This window comes from Paramisgurnus dabryanus, chromosome 4, assembly GCF_030506205.2.
Source record: "Paramisgurnus dabryanus chromosome 4, PD_genome_1.1, whole genome shotgun sequence".
In the NCBI taxonomy this organism is placed as follows: Eukaryota; Metazoa; Chordata; class Actinopteri; order Cypriniformes; family Cobitidae; genus Paramisgurnus; species Paramisgurnus dabryanus.
In genome coordinates this window covers 49,389,645-49,406,309 of record NC_133340.1, presented here as the reverse complement: position 1 = coordinate 49,406,309, position 16,665 = coordinate 49,389,645, and positions in this window count along the sequence as shown.

The following is a 16,665-nucleotide window of genomic DNA, read 5'->3' as shown; positions in this document are numbered from 1 at the left end:
AGGATCCTGAGAGACTGATTGGATGCCTGAGTAAAATGAGCCCACCCCCATGTCTCTGTGACACTGTGGTGCAAAGATATCCATCTGGGCATTTTATAATGGCAGTCTATGGGATAGGTTGCTAGGGTGCCCAAAATGGTTGCTAGGGTAACCTTATACCCCATTGTGGGGGACGTCCTGACAGAGTCTAGCACCCTCTTCAAATTTAGTAACCCACATGTTTCTACGAAATCCTCGCTCGTACCTATGACCCGTCAAAGTATTTGCAATGTTAAGGATATGGGATTTTCGCCCCATTGACTTTTCATTGGGGCACTTTTGGGCGCCTCTTACACCCCAGGGGTACAACTTACACCCCATTGTGATATATGTTCTTACAGAGTCTACCACCCTCTTCAAATGTTGTAACCTACATGTTTCTACAAAATCCTCGAGCGGAGCTATGACTCGTCAAATTTGGGCTCAATGTTAAGTCAATGGGATTTTTCGGGTGGTTTTTCGCCCCCCTTTCGAAAATCCTGCACCCGATCGCTTATAAAAGTCATAGCAGTCGTGTCCTTAATAAGCCCGTCGATTTGAGCCCTCTTTCATGGGTCTACGACAAACCGTGCGGGACGAGTTAGGTGCCGAAAAAACGTGCAGATGTAAGAATAAAATATAATAATAATAATAATAATATCCCTGAGGAATAGTAATAGTGATGCCTTGCATAAATGCAAGCACCACTAACTAGATAGGTACATTTCCTGAAGAAAATGTGAAGTGGTGCTTGCCGTGGCAAAATTCCCGGGACAATATATGATTATACTCCAACCCAAAAGTAAAATGGTCCAACCCCCGTGTCTCTACGATGTTCTGATGCGGAGATATAAGGCTTTGTTTACTCTGTTGCTAGGGTACTGTATTTGGTTGCTAGGGAAAAAATTGGCATCCCATAATGATTTCACTCCGAGTCACGGGTCAAACGGTCCAACCCCCGTGTCTCTACGATGTTCTGATGCGGAGATATAAGGCTTTGTTTACTCTGTTGCTAGGGTACTGTATTTGGTTGCTAGGGAAAAAATTGGCATCCACTAGTGATTACACTCCGAGATACGAGTCAAACGGTCCAGCCCCCATGTCTCTGCGATGTTCTGATGTGGAGATAAAAGGCTTTGTTTACTCTGTTGCTAGGGTAATGTATTTGGTTGCTAGGGAGAAAATTGGCATCCACTAGTGATTACACTCCGAGTCACGAGTCAAACGGTCCAAACCCCGTGTCTCTACGATGTTCTGATGCGGAGATATAAGGGTTTGTTTACTCTGTTGCTAGGGTACTGTATTTGGTTGCTAGGGAAAAAATGGCATCCACTAGTGATTACCCTCCGAGTCATGAGTCAAACGGTCCAACCCCCGTGTCTCTACGATGTTCTGATGCGGAGATATAAGGCTTTGTTTACTCTGTTGCTAGGGTACTGTATTTGGTTGCTAGGGAAAAAAATGGCATCCACTAGTGATTACCCTCCGAGTCATGAGTCAAACGGTCCAACCCCCGTGTCTCTACGATGTTCTAATGCGGAGATATAAGGCTTTGTTTACTCTGTTGCTAGGGTACTGTATTTGGTTGCTAGGGGCGTGGCTTGGGAGTGGCCAATGATGTGCCCAGTGATTACACTCCGAGTCACAAGTAAAACGGTCCAACCCCCGTGTCTCTACGATGTTCTGATGCGGAGATATAAGGCTTTGTTTACTCTGTTGCTAGGGTACTGTATTTGGTTGCTAGGGGCGTGGCTTGGGAGTGGCCAATTATGTGCCCAGTGATTACACTCCGAGTCACAAGTAAAACGGTCCAACCCCCGTGTCTCTACGATGTTCTGATGTGGAGATATAAGGCTTTGTTTACTCTGTTGCTAGGGTACTGTATTTGGTTGCTAGGGGCGTGGCTTGGGAGTGGCCAATGATGTGCCCAGTGATTACACTCCGAGTCACAAGTAAAACGGTCCAAACCCTGTGTCTCTACGATGTTCTGATGCGGAGATATAAGGCTTTGTTTATTCGGTTGCTAGGGTGCTCAAATTTGGTTGCTAGGGGCGTGGCTTGGGAGTGGCCAATGATGTGCCCAATTGTTACACCCCTAGTCACAAGTTAAACGGTCCAACCCCTGTGTCTCTACGATGTTCTGATGCCGAGATATAAGGCTTTGTTTACTCTGTTGCTAGGGTACTGTATTTGGTTGCTAGGGAAAAAATTGGCATCCCATAATGATTTCACTCCGAGTCACGAGTCAAACGGTCCAACCCCCGTGTCTCTACGATGTTCTGATGCGGAGATATAAGGCTTTGTTTACTCTGTTGCTAGGGTACTGTATTTGGTTGCTAGGGGAAAAAATGGCATCCCATAATGATTACACTCCGAGTCACGAGTCAAACGGTCCAACCCCCATGTCTCTACGATGTTCTGATGCGGAGATATAAGGCTTTGTTTACTCTGTTGCTAGGGTACTGTATTTGGTTACTAGGGGAAAAAATTGGCATCCACTACTGATTACCCTCCGAGTCATGTGTCAAACGGTCCAACCCCCGTGTCTCTACGATGTTCTGATGCGGAGACATAAGGCTTTGTTTACTCTGTTGCTAGGGTCCTGCATTTGGTTGCTAGGGAAAAAAATGGCATCCACTAGTGATTACCCTCCGAGTCATGAGTCAAACGGTCCAAACCCCTTGTCTCTACGATGTTCTGATGCGGAGATATAAGGCTTTGTTTATTCGGTTGCTAGGGTGCTCAAATTTGGTTGCTAGGGGCGTGGCTTGGGAGTGGCCAATGATGTGCCCAATTGTTACACCCCTAGTCACAAGTAAACCGGTCCAACCCCCGTGTCTCTACGATGTTCTGATGCCGAGATATAACTGTTTGAATTTTATGTTGCTAGGGTGCTCAAAAGTGGTTGCTAGGGGCGTGGCTTAGTTAGTCTTTAAGGAACCTGAGAGACTGATTGGATGCCTGAGTAAAATGAGCCCACCCCCATGTCTCTATGACACTGTGCTGCAAAGATATCCACCTGGGCATTTTATAATGGCAGTCTATGGGAGGTGTTGCTAGGGTGCCCAAAACGGTTGCTAGGGTAACCTTACACCCCATTGTGGGGGACGTCCTGACAGAGTCTAGCACCCTCTTCAATGTTAGTAACCCACATGTTTCTATGAAATCCTCACTTGGACCTGTGACCTGTCAAATTTTTTTGGCAATGTTAGTCTATGGGATTTTCGCCCCATTGACTTTCCATTAGGGCACTTTTGGGCACCTCTTACACCCCAGGGGTACAACTTACACCCCAATGTGATGTATGTTCTTACAGAGCCTACCACCCTCTTCAAATGCTGTAACCCACATGTTTCTACAAAATCCTAGAGTGGAGCTATGACCTTCCAAAGTTCGACGCAATGTAAAGTCAATGGGACGTTTTCGGGAGGTTTTTCGCGCCCCTTTCGGAAATCCTGCACCCGATCGCTTATAAAAGTCATAGCACACCTCTCCTTAATAATCCGGTCGATTTGAGCCCTCTTTCATGGCACTACGCCAAACCGTGCGAGACGAGTTACGCGCCGAAAAAGTGTCCAGAAAAAGAAGAATAATAACTAGATAGGTACATTTCCTGAAGAAAATGTGAAGTGGTGCTTGCCATGGCAAATTTCGGGGGACAATATAAGATTATACTCCAAGCCAAAAGTAAAACAATTCAACCCACATGTCTCTACGATATTCTGATGCGAAGATATAAGGCTTTGTTTATTCGGTTGCTAGGGTACTGTATTTGGTTGCTAGGGAGAAAATTGGCATCCACTAGTGATTACACTCCGAGTCACGAGTCAAACGGTCAAACCCCCGTGTCTCTACGATGTTCTGATGCGGAGATATAAGTCTTTGTTTACTCTGTTGCTAGGGTACTGTATTTGGTTGCTAGGGAAAAAATTGGCATCCACTAGTGATTACACTCCGAGATACGAGTCAAACGGTCCAACCCCCGTGTCTCTGCGATGTTCTGATGTGGAGATAAAAGGCTTTGTTTACTCTGTTGCTAGGGTAATGTATTTGGTTGCTAGGGAGAAAATTGGCATCCACTAGTGATTACACTCCGAGTCACGAGTCAAACGGTCCAAACCCCGTGTCTCTACGATGTTCTGATGCGGAGATATAAGGGTTTGTTTACTCTGTTGCTAGGGTACTGTATTTGGTTGCTAGGGAAAAAAATGGCATCCACTAGTGATTACCCTCCGAGTCACGAGTCAAACGGTCCAAACCCCATGTCTCTACGATGTTCTGATGCGGAGATATAAGGCTTTGTTTACTCTGTTGCTAGGGAACTGTATTTGGTTGCTAGGGAAAAAAATGGCATGCACTAGTGATTACCCTCCGAGTCATGAGTCAAACGGTCCAACCCCCATGTCTCTACGATGTTCTGATGTGGAGATATAAGGCTTTGTTTACTCTGTTGCTAGGGTACTGTATTTGGTTGCTAGGGGCGTGGCTTGGGAGTGGCCAATGATGTGCCCAGTGATTACACTCCGAGTCACAAGTAAAACGGTCCAACCCCCGTGTCTCTACGATGTTCTGATGCGGAGATATAAGGCTTTGTTTACTCTGTTGCTAGGGTACTGTATTTGGTTGCTAGGGGCGTGGCTTGGGAGTGGCCAATGATGTGCCCAGTGATTACACTCCGAGTCACAAGTAAAACGGTCCAAACCCCGTGTCTCTACCATGTTCTGATGCGGAGATATAAGGCTTTGTTTATTTGGTTGCTAGGGTGCTCAAATTTGGTTGCTAGGGGCGTGGCTTGGGAGTGGCCAATGATGTGCCCAATTGTTACACCCCTAGTCACAAGTAAAACGGTCCAACCCCCGTGTCTCTACGATGTTCTGATGCCGAGATATAACTGTTTGTATTTTATGTTGCTAGGGTGCTCAAAAGTGGTTGCTAGGGGCGTGGCTTAGTAAGTCTGTAAGGATCCTGAGAGACTGATTGGATGCCTGAGTAAAATGAGCCCACCCCCATGTCTCTATGACACTGTGGTGCAAAGATATCCATCCGGGCATTTTATAATGGCAGTCTATGGCATAGGTTGCTAGGGTGCCCAAAATGGTTGCTATGGTAACCTTACACCCCATTGTGGGGGACGTCCTGACAGAGTCTAGCACCCTCTTCAAATTTAGTAACCCACATGTTTCTATGAAATCCTGGCTCGGACCTATGACCCGTCAAAATTTTTGCAATGGTAAGTCTATGGGATTTTGCCCCATTGACTTTTCATTGGGGCACTTTTGGGCACCTCTTACACCCCAGGGGTACAACTTACACCCCATTGTGATCCATGTTCTTACAGAGCCTACCACCCTCTTCAAATGTTGTAACCCACATGTTTCTACAAAATCCTCGAGCGGAGCTATGACTCGTCAAAGTTGGGCGCAATGTTAAGTCAATGGGATTTTTTGGGTGGTTTTTCGCCCCCCTTTCGGAAATCCTGCACCCGATCGCTTATAAAAGTCATAGCACACCTCTCCTCAATAAGCCGGTCGATTTGAGCCCTAATTTATGGGTCTACGACAAACCGTGTGGGACGAGTTACGCGCCGAAAAAGTGTGCAGACATAAGAATAATAAGATATAACTAGATATTAAAGTTTGAAGACAAACTTTATGTTGGCTTGAAAAAGCGTAGACTGAACGTTTAAAACGGTTTGACAGAAGTTTAGTTTAGTAGGCTATCTGGCTGTTGGTATGTTTAGGTATGAAGGTAGCATGATTTAGCATGATTAATCATTAAGCCAACATGATAAACATGAAGCTAGGATGATTAGCATGCTAGCATGATTAACATGAAGCTATTATGATGCTAGCATGATTAGCATTAAGTTAGCATGATTAGCATGAAGCTAGCATGATGCTAGCATGATTAGCATGAAGCTAGCATGATGTTAACATGATTAGCATGAAGCTAGCATGATGTTAGCATGATTAGCATGAAGCTAGCATGATGTTAGCATGATTAGCATGAAGCTAGCATGAAGCTAGCATGAAGCTAGCATGATGTTAGCATGATTAGCATGAAGCTAGCATGAAGCTAGCATGAAGTTAGCATGATTATCATGAAGCTAGCATGATGTTAGCATGATTAGCATGAAGCTAGCATGATGCTAGCATGATTAGCATGAAGCTACCATGATGCTAGCATGATTAGCATGAAGCTAGCATGATGTTAGCATGATTAGCATGAAGCTAGCATGATGTTAGCATGATTAACATGAAGCTAGCATGATGCTATCATGATGCTAGCATGATTAGCATGAAGCTAGCATGATGCTAGCATGATTAGCATGAAGTTAGCATGATGTTAGCATGATAAGCATGAAGCTAGCATGATGCTAGCATGATTTGCATGAAGCTAGCATGATGCTAGCATGATTAGCATGAAGCTAGCATGATGGTAGCATGATTAGCATGAAGCTAGCATGATGCTAGCATGATTAGCATGAAGCTAGCATGATGCTAGCATGATGGTAGCATGATTAGCATAAAGCTAGCATGTTGCTAGCATGATTAGCATGAAGTTAGCATGATGTTAACATGATTAGCATGAAGCTAGCATGATGCTAGCATGATTAGCATGAAGCTAGCATGATGCTAGCATGATTAACATGAAGCTAGCATGATTAGCATGAAGCTAGCATGATGTTATCATGATGCTAGCATGATTAGCATGAAGCTAGCATTATGCTAGCATGATGCTAGCATGATTAGCATGAAGCTAGCATGATGCTAGCATGATTAGCATGAAGTTAGCATGATGTTAGCATGATTAGCATGAAGCTAGCATAATGGTAGCATGATTAGCATAAAGCTAGCATGTTGCTAGCATGATTAGCATGAAGCTAGCATGATGCTAGCATGATTAGCATGAAGCTAGCATGATGCTAGCATGATTAGCATGAAGCTAGCATGATGCTAGCATGATTAGCATGAAGCTAGCATGATGTTAGCATGATTAACATGAAGCTAGCATGATGTTAACATGATAAGCATGAAGCTAGCATGATTAGCATTAAGTTAGCATGATTAGCATGAAGCTAGCATGATGCTAGCATGATTAGCATGAAGCTAGCATGATGCTAGCATGATTAGCATGAAGCTAGCATGATGCTAGCATGATTAGCATGAAGCTAGCATGATGCTAACATGATTAGCATGAAGCTAGCATGATGTTAGCATGATTAGCATGAAGCTAACATGATGATAGCATGATTAGCATGAAGCTAACATTAAGTTAGCATGTTGCTAGCATGATTAGCATGATGCTAGCATGATTAGCATAAAGCTAGCATGTTGCTAGCATGATTAGCATGAAGCTAGCATGATGTTAGCATGATTAGCATGAAGCTAGCATGATGCTAGCATGAAACTAGCATGATTCTAGCATGATTAGCATGAAGCTAGCATGATTCTAGCATGATTAGCATGAAGCTAGCATGATTCTAGCATGATTAGCATGAAGCTAGCATGATGTTAGCATGATTAGCATGAAGGTAGCATGAGGCTAGCATGATTAGCATGAAGTAAGCATGAGGTAAGTATGATTAGCATGAAGCTAGCATGATTTAACGTGAAGCTAGCATTATTAGCATGATGCTAACATGATTAGCATAACGCTAACACTATTTAGCGCGCAGCTAACAAGATTTAACATGAAGTTAGCATGATTTAGCATGAAGTTAGCAAGATTTATTATGAAATTAGCATAAAGCTAGCATGAAACTAGCATGAAGCTAGTATGACTTAGCATGGAGCTAGCTTGAAGCTAACATGACCCAAAGACCCAACCCCCATGTCTCTATGATGTTCAGACCAAGAGATATAAGGCTTTGTTTATTATGTTGCTAGGGTGCTCAAATTTGGTTGCTAGGGGCGTGGCTTAATGCCTCAATAAGAATCCTATTAAGACTGATTGGATGCCTGAGTAAAATGAGCCCACCCCTATGTCTCTATGACACTCTGGTGTAAAGATATCCATCTGGGCTTTTTATAATGGTAGTCTATGGGAGATGTTGCTAGGGTACCCAAAATTGTTGCTAGGGGCGTGGCTAAATAGCTTTGGGACGATCCTAAGAGACTGATTGGATGACTGAGTAAAATGAGCCCACCCCCATGTCTCTACGACACTCTAAAGTAAAGATATTCCATCTGGGACGCTTTTATTCCCTTATATGGGCATGTTCCCTGCCCCATTATAAGTCAATGGGAAATTTTGGGGGCCTCTTACACCCCAGGGATATAGCTTACACCCCATTGTGATGTATGTTCTTACAGAGCCTGTCAGCCACCTTAAATGTGGTAAGCCACAAGTTTCTACAAGTTTCTCACTCACAGCTATGACCCGTCAAAGTTTGTCTCAATGTTAAGTCAATGGAAATTTTGGGGTGTTCGAGCCCCCCGTTTAGGAATTCGGAAGGTCCCATCAGTAAGAAAAGATATAGCACACTAAGTCAGACCAGTCTGAAGGTCTGTGGAAAATTTGGTGCATGTAGCTTGAAAGCCCTAGGACGAGTTAGTTGCCGAAATTTTGGGGGGAGAAAAAGAATAATAACTAGATAGGTACATTTCCTGAAGAAAATGTGAGTGGTGCTTGCCGTGGCAAATTTCGGGGGACAATATATGATTATACTCCAAGCCAAAAGTAAAACAATTCAACCCACATGTCTCTACGATATTCTGATGCGAAGATATAAGGCTTTGTTTATTCGGTTGCTAGGGTACTGTATTTGGTTGCTAGGGAGAAAATTGGCATCCACTAGTGATTACACTCCGAGTCACGAGTCAAACGGTCAAACCCCCGTGTCTCTACGATGTTCTGATGCGGAGATATAAGGCTTTGTTTACTCTGTTGCTAGGGTACTGTATTTGGTTGCTAGGGAAAAAATTGGCATCCACTAGTGATTACACTCCGAGATACGAGTCAAACGGTCCAACCCCCGTGTCTCTGCGATGTTCTGATGTGGAGATAAAAGGCTTTGTTTACTCTGTTGCTAGGGTACTGTATTTGGTTGCTAGGGAGAAAATTGGCATCCACTAGTGATTACACTCCGAGTCACGAGTCAAACGGTCCAAACCCCGTGTCTCTACGATGTTCTGATGCGGAGATATAAGGGTTTGTTTACTCTGTTGCTAGGGTACTGTATTTGGTTGCTAGGGAAAAAATGGCATCCACTAGTGATTACCCTCCGAGTCATGAGTCAAACGGTCCAACCCCCGTGTTTCTACGATGTTCTGATGCAGAGATATAAGGCTTTGTTTACTCTGTTGCTAGGGTACTGTATTTGGTTGCTAAGGAAAAAAATGGCATCCACTAGTGATTACACTCTCAGTCATGAGTCAAACGGTCCAACCCCCGTGTCTCTACGATGTTCTGATGCGGAGATATAAGGCTTTGTTTACTCTGTTGCTAGGGTACTGTATTTGGTTGCTAGGGAAAAAAATGGCATCCACTAGTGATTACCCTCCGAGTCACGAGTCAAACGGTCCAAACCCCGTGTCTCTACGATGTTCTGATGCGGAGATATAAGGCTTTGTGTACTCTGTTGCTAGGGTACTGTATTTGGTTGCTAGGGAAAAAAATGGCATCCACTAGTGATTACCCTCCGAGTCACGAGTCAAACGGTCCAACCCCCGTGTCTCTACGATGTTCTGATGCGGAGATATAAGGCTTTGTTTACTCTGTTGCTAGGGTACTGTATTTGGTTGCTAGGGAAAAAATTGCATCCACTAGTGATTACCCTCCGAGTCATGAGTCAAACGGTCCAACCCCCGTGTCTCTACGATGTTCTGATGCGGAGATATAAGGCTTTGTTTACTCTGTTGCTAGGGTACTGTATTTGGTTGCTAGGGAAAAAAATGGTATCCACTAGTGATTACCCTCCGAGTCATGAGTCAAACGGTCCAAACCCCATGTCTCTACGATGTTCTGATGCGGAGATATAAGGCTTTGTTTACTCTGTTGCTAGGGTACTGTATTTGGTTGCTAGGGAAAAAAATGGCATCCACTAGTGATTACCCTCCGAGTCATGAGTCAAACGGTCCAACCCCCATGTCTCTACGATGTTCTGATGTGGAGATATAAGGCTTTGTTTACTCTGTTGCTAGGGTACTGTATTTGGTTGCTAGGGGCGTGGCTTGGGAGTGGCCAATTATGTGCCCAGTGATTACACTCCGAGTCACAAGTAAAACGGTCCAACCCCCGTGTCTCTACGATGTTCTGATGCGGAGATATAAGGCTTTGTTTACTCTGTTGCTAGGGTACTGTATTTGGTTGCTAGGGGCGTGGCTTGGGAGTGGCCAATGATGTGCCCAGTGATTACACTCCGAGTCACAAGTAAAACGGTCCAAACCCCGTGTCTCTACGATGTTCTGATGCGGAGATATAAGGCTTTGTTTATTTGGTTGCTAGGGTGCTCAAATTTGGTTGCTAGGGGCGTGGCTTGGGAGTGGCCAATGATGTGCCCAATTGTTACACCCCTAGTCACAAGTAAAACGGTCCAACCCCCGTGTCTCTACGATGTTCTGATGCCGAGATATAACTGTTTGTATTTTATGTTGCTAGGGTGCTCAAAAGTGGTTGCTAGGGGCGTGGCTTAGTAAGTCTGTAAGGATCCTGAGAGACTGATTGGATGCCTGAGTAAAATGAGCCCACCCCCATGTCTCTATGACACTGTGGTGCAAAGATTTCCATCCAGGCATTTTATTATGGCAGTCTATGGTATAGGTTGCTAGGGTGCCCAAAATGGTTGCTATGGTAACCTTACACCCCATTGTGGGGGACGTCCTGACAGAGTCTTGCACCCTCTTCAAATGTAGTAACCCACATGTTTCTATGAAATCCTGGCTCGGACCTATGACCCGTCAAAATTTTTGCAATGGTAAGTCTATGGGATTTTGCCCCATTGACTTTTCATTGGGACACTTTTGGGCACCTCTTACACCCCAGGGGTACAACTTACACCCCATTGTGATCCATGTTCTTAAAGAGCCTACCACCCTCTTCAAATGTTATAACCCACATGTTTCTACAAAATCCTCGAGCGGAGCTATGACTCGTCAAAGTTGGGCGCAATGTTAAGTCAATGGGATTTTTTGGGTGGTTTTTCGCCCCCCTTTCGGAAATCCTGCACCCGATCGCTTATAAAAGTCATAGCAGTCTTCTCCTCAATAAGCCGGTCGATTTGAGCCCTAATTTATGGGTCTACGACAAAGCGTGCGGGACGAGTTACGCGCCAAAAAAGTGTCCAGAAAAAGAAGAATAATAATAATAACTAGATAGGTACATTTCCTGAAGAAAATGTGAGTGGTGCTTGCCGTGGCAAATTTCGGGGGACAATATATGATTATACTCCAAGCCAAAAGTAAAACAATTCAACCCACATGTCTCTACGATATTCTGATGCGAAGATATAAGGCTTTGTTTATTCGGTTGCTAGGGTACTGTATTTGGTTGCTAGGGAGAAAATTGGCATCCACTAGTGATTACACTCCGAGTCACGAGTCAAACGGTCAAACCCCCGTGTCTCTACGATGTTCTGATGCGGAGATATAAGGCTTTGTTTACTCTGTTGCTAGGGTACTGTATTTGGTTGCTAGGGAAAAAATTGGCATCCACTAGTGATTACACTCCGAGATACGAGTCAAACGGTCCAACCCCCGTGTCTCTGCGATGTTCTGATGTGGAGATAAAAGGCTTTGTTTACTCTGTTGCTAGGGTACTGTATTTGGTTGCTAGGGAGAAAATTGGCATCCACTAGTGATTACACTCCGAGTCACGAGTCAAACGGTCCAAACCCCGTGTCTCTACGATGTTCTGATGCGGAGATATAAGGGTTTGTTTACTCTGTTGCTAGGGTACTGTATTTGGTTGCTAGGGAAAAAATGGCATCCACTAGTGATTACCCTCCGAGTCATGAGTCAAACGGTCCAACCCCCGTGTTTCTACGATGTTCTGATGCAGAGATATAAGGCTTTGTTTACTCTGTTGCTAGGGTACTGTATTTGGTTGCTAAGGAAAAAAATGGCATCCACTAGTGATTACACTCTCAGTCATGAGTCAAACGGTCCAACCCCCGTGTCTCTACGATGTTCTGATGCGGAGATATAAGGCTTTGTTTACTCTGTTGCTAGGGTACTGTATTTGGTTGCTAGGGAAAAAAATGGCATCCACTAGTGATTACCCTCCGAGTCACGAGTCAAACGGTCCAAACCCCGTGTCTCTACGATGTTCTGATGCGGAGATATAAGGCTTTGTGTACTCTGTTGCTAGGGTACTGTATTTGGTTGCTAGGGAAAAAAATGGCATCCACTAGTGATTACCCTCCGAGTCACGAGTCAAACGGTCCAACCCCCGTGTCTCTACGATGTTCTGATGCGGAGATATAAGGCTTTGTTTACTCTGTTGCTAGGGTACTGTATTTGGTTGCTAGGGAAAAAATTGCATCCACTAGTGATTACCCTCCGAGTCATGAGTCAAACGGTCCAACCCCCGTGTCTCTACGATGTTCTGATGCGGAGATATAAGGCTTTGTTTACTCTGTTGCTAGGGTACTGTATTTGGTTGCTAGGGAAAAAAATGGTATCCACTAGTGATTACCCTCCGAGTCATGAGTCAAACGGTCCAAACCCCATGTCTCTACGATGTTCTGATGCGGAGATATAAGGCTTTGTTTACTCTGTTGCTAGGGTACTGTATTTGGTTGCTAGGGAAAAAAATGGCATCCACTAGTGATTACCCTCCGAGTCATGAGTCAAACGGTCCAACCCCCATGTCTCTACGATGTTCTGATGTGGAGATATAAGGCTTTGTTTACTCTGTTGCTAGGGTACTGTATTTGGTTGCTAGGGGCGTGGCTTGGGAGTGGCCAATTATGTGCCCAGTGATTACACTCCGAGTCACAAGTAAAACGGTCCAACCCCCGTGTCTCTACGATGTTCTGATGCGGAGATATAAGGCTTTGTTTACTCTGTTGCTAGGGTACTGTATTTGGTTGCTAGGGGCGTGGCTTGGGAGTGGCCAATGATGTGCCCAGTGATTACACTCCGAGTCACAAGTAAAACGGTCCAAACCCCGTGTCTCTACGATGTTCTGATGCGGAGATATAAGGCTTTGTTTATTTGGTTGCTAGGGTGCTCAAATTTGGTTGCTAGGGGCGTGGCTTGGGAGTGGCCAATGATGTGCCCAATTGTTACACCCCTAGTCACAAGTAAAACGGTCCAACCCCCGTGTCTCTACGATGTTCTGATGCCGAGATATAACTGTTTGTATTTTATGTTGCTAGGGTGCTCAAAAGTGGTTGCTAGGGGCATGGCTTAGTAAGTCTGTAAGGATCCTGAGAGACTGATTGGATGCCTGAGTAAAATGAGCCCACCCCCATGTCTCTATGACACTGTGGTGCAAAGATTTCCATCCAGGCATTTTATTATGGCAGTCTATGGTATAGGTTGCTAGGGTGCCCAAAATGGTTGCTATGGTAACCTTACACCCCATTGTGGGGGACGTCCTGACAGAGTCTTGCACCCTCTTCAAATGTAGTAACCCACATGTTTCTATGAAATCCTGGCTCGGACCTATGACCCGTCAAAATTTTTGCAATGGTAAGTCTATGGGATTTTGCCCCATTGACTTTTCATTGGGACACTTTTGGGCACCTCTTACACCCCAGGGGTACAACTTACACCCCATTGTGATCCATGTTCTTAAAGAGCCTACCACCCTCTTCAAATGTTATAACCCACATGTTTCTACAAAATCCTCGAGCGGAGCTATGACTCGTCAAAGTTGGGCGCAATGTTAAGTCAATGGGATTTTTTGGGTGGTTTTTCGCCCCCCTTTCGGAAATCCTGCACCCGATCGCTTATAAAAGTCATAGCAGTCTTCTACTCAATAAGCCGGTCGATTTGAGCCCTAATTTATGGGTCTACGACAAAGCGTGCGGGACGAGTTACGCGCCAAAAAAGTGTCCAGAAAAAGAAGAATAATAATAATAACTAGATAGGTACATTTCCTGAAGAAAATGTGAGTGGTGCTTGCCGTGGCAAATTTCGGGGGACAATATATGATTATACTCCAAGCCAAAAGTAAAACAATTCAACCCACATGTCTCTACGATATTCTGATGCGAAGATATAAGGCTTTGTTTATTCGGTTGCTAGGGTACTGTATTTGGTTGCTAGGGAGAAAATTGGCATCCACTAGTGATTACACTCCGAGTCACGAGTCAAACGGTCAAACCCCCGTGTCTCTACGATGTTCTGATGCGGAGATATAAGGCTTTGTTTACTCTGTTGCTAGGGTACTGTATTTGGTTGCTAGGGAAAAAATTGGCATCCACTAGTGATTACACTCCGAGATACGAGTCAAACGGTCCAACCCCCGTGTCTCTGCGATGTTCTGATGTGGAGATAAAAGGCTTTGTTTACTCTGTTGCTAGGGTACTGTATTTGGTTGCTAGGGAGAAAATTGGCATCCACTAGTGATTACACTCCGAGTCACGAGTCAAACGGTCCAAACCCCGTGTCTCTACGATGTTCTGATGCGGAGATATAAGGGTTTGTTTACTCTGTTGCTAGGGTACTGTATTTGGTTGCTAGGGAAAAAATGGCATCCACTAGTGATTACCCTCCGAGTCATGAGTCAAACGGTCCAACCCCCGTGTTTCTACGATGTTCTGATGCAGAGATATAAGGCTTTGTTTACTCTGTTGCTAGGGTACTGTATTTGGTTGCTAAGGAAAAAAATGGCATCCACTAGTGATTACACTCTCAGTCATGAGTCAAACGGTCCAACCCCCGTGTCTCTACGATGTTCTGATGCGGAGATATAAGGCTTTGTTTACTCTGTTGCTAGGGTACTGTATTTGGTTGCTAGGGAAAAAAATGGCATCCACTAGTGATTACCCTCCGAGTCACGAGTCAAACGGTCCAAACCCCGTGTCTCTACGATGTTCTGATGCGGAGATATAAGGCTTTGTGTACTCTGTTGCTAGGGTACTGTATTTGGTTGCTAGGGAAAAAAATGGCATCCACTAGTGATTACCCTCCGAGTCACGAGTCAAACGGTCCAACCCCCGTGTCTCTACGATGTTCTGATGCGGAGATATAAGGCTTTGTTTACTCTGTTGCTAGGGTACTGTATTTGGTTGCTAGGGAAAAAATTGCATCCACTAGTGATTACCCTCCGAGTCATGAGTCAAACGGTCCAACCCCCGTGTCTCTACGATGTTCTGATGCGGAGATATAAGGCTTTGTTTACTCTGTTGCTAGGGTACTGTATTTGGTTGCTAGGGAAAAAAATGGTATCCACTAGTGATTACCCTCCGAGTCATGAGTCAAACGGTCCAAACCCCATGTCTCTACGATGTTCTGATGCGGAGATATAAGGCTTTGTTTACTCTGTTGCTAGGGTACTGTATTTGGTTGCTAGGGAAAAAAATGGCATCCACTAGTGATTACCCTCCGAGTCATGAGTCAAACGGTCCAACCCCCATGTCTCTACGATGTTCTGATGTGGAGATATAAGGCTTTGTTTACTCTGTTGCTAGGGTACTGTATTTGGTTGCTAGGGGCGTGGCTTGGGAGTGGCCAATTATGTGCCCAGTGATTACACTCCGAGTCACAAGTAAAACGGTCCAACCCCCGTGTCTCTACGATGTTCTGATGCGGAGATATAAGGCTTTGTTTACTCTGTTGCTAGGGTACTGTATTTGGTTGCTGGGGGCGTGGCTTGGGAGTGGCCAATGATGTGCCCAGTGATTACACTCCGAGTCACAAGTAAAACGGTCCAAACCCCGTGTCTCTACGATGTTCTGATGCGGAGATATAAGGCTTTGTTTATTTGGTTGCTAGGGTGCTCAAATTTGGTTGCTAGGGGCGTGGCTTGGGAGTGGCCAATGATGTGCCCAATTGTTACACCCCTAGTCACAAGTAAAACGGTCCAACCCCCGTGTCTCTACGATGTTCTGATGCCGAGATATAACTGTTTGTATTTTATGTTGCTAGGGTGCTCAAAAGTGGTTGCTAGGGGCATGGCTTAGTAAGTCTGTAAGGATCCTGAGAGACTGATTGGATGCCTGAGTAAAATGAGCCCACCCCCATGTCTCTATGACACTGTGGTGCAAAGATTTCCATCCAGGCATTTTATTATGGCAGTCTATGGTATAGGTTGCTAGGGTGCCCAAAATGGTTGCTATGGTAACCTTACACCCCATTGTGGGGGACGTCCTGACAGAGTCTTGCACCCTCTTCAAATGTAGTAACCCACATGTTTCTATGAAATCCTGGCTCGGACCTATGACCCGTCAAAATTTTTGCAATGGTAAGTCTATGGGATTTTGCCCCATTGACTTTTCATTGGGACACTTTTGGGCACCTCTTACACCCCAGGGGTACAACTTACACCCCATTGTGATCCATGTTCTTAAAGAGCCTACCACCCTCTTCAAATGTTATAACCCACATGTTTCTACAAAATCCTCGAGCGGAGCTATGACTCGTCAAAGTTGGGCGCAATGTTAAGTCAATGGGATTTTTTGGGTGGTTTTTCGCCCCCCTTTCGGAAATCCTGCACCCGAGCGCTTATAAAAGTCATAGCAGTCTTCTCCTCAAT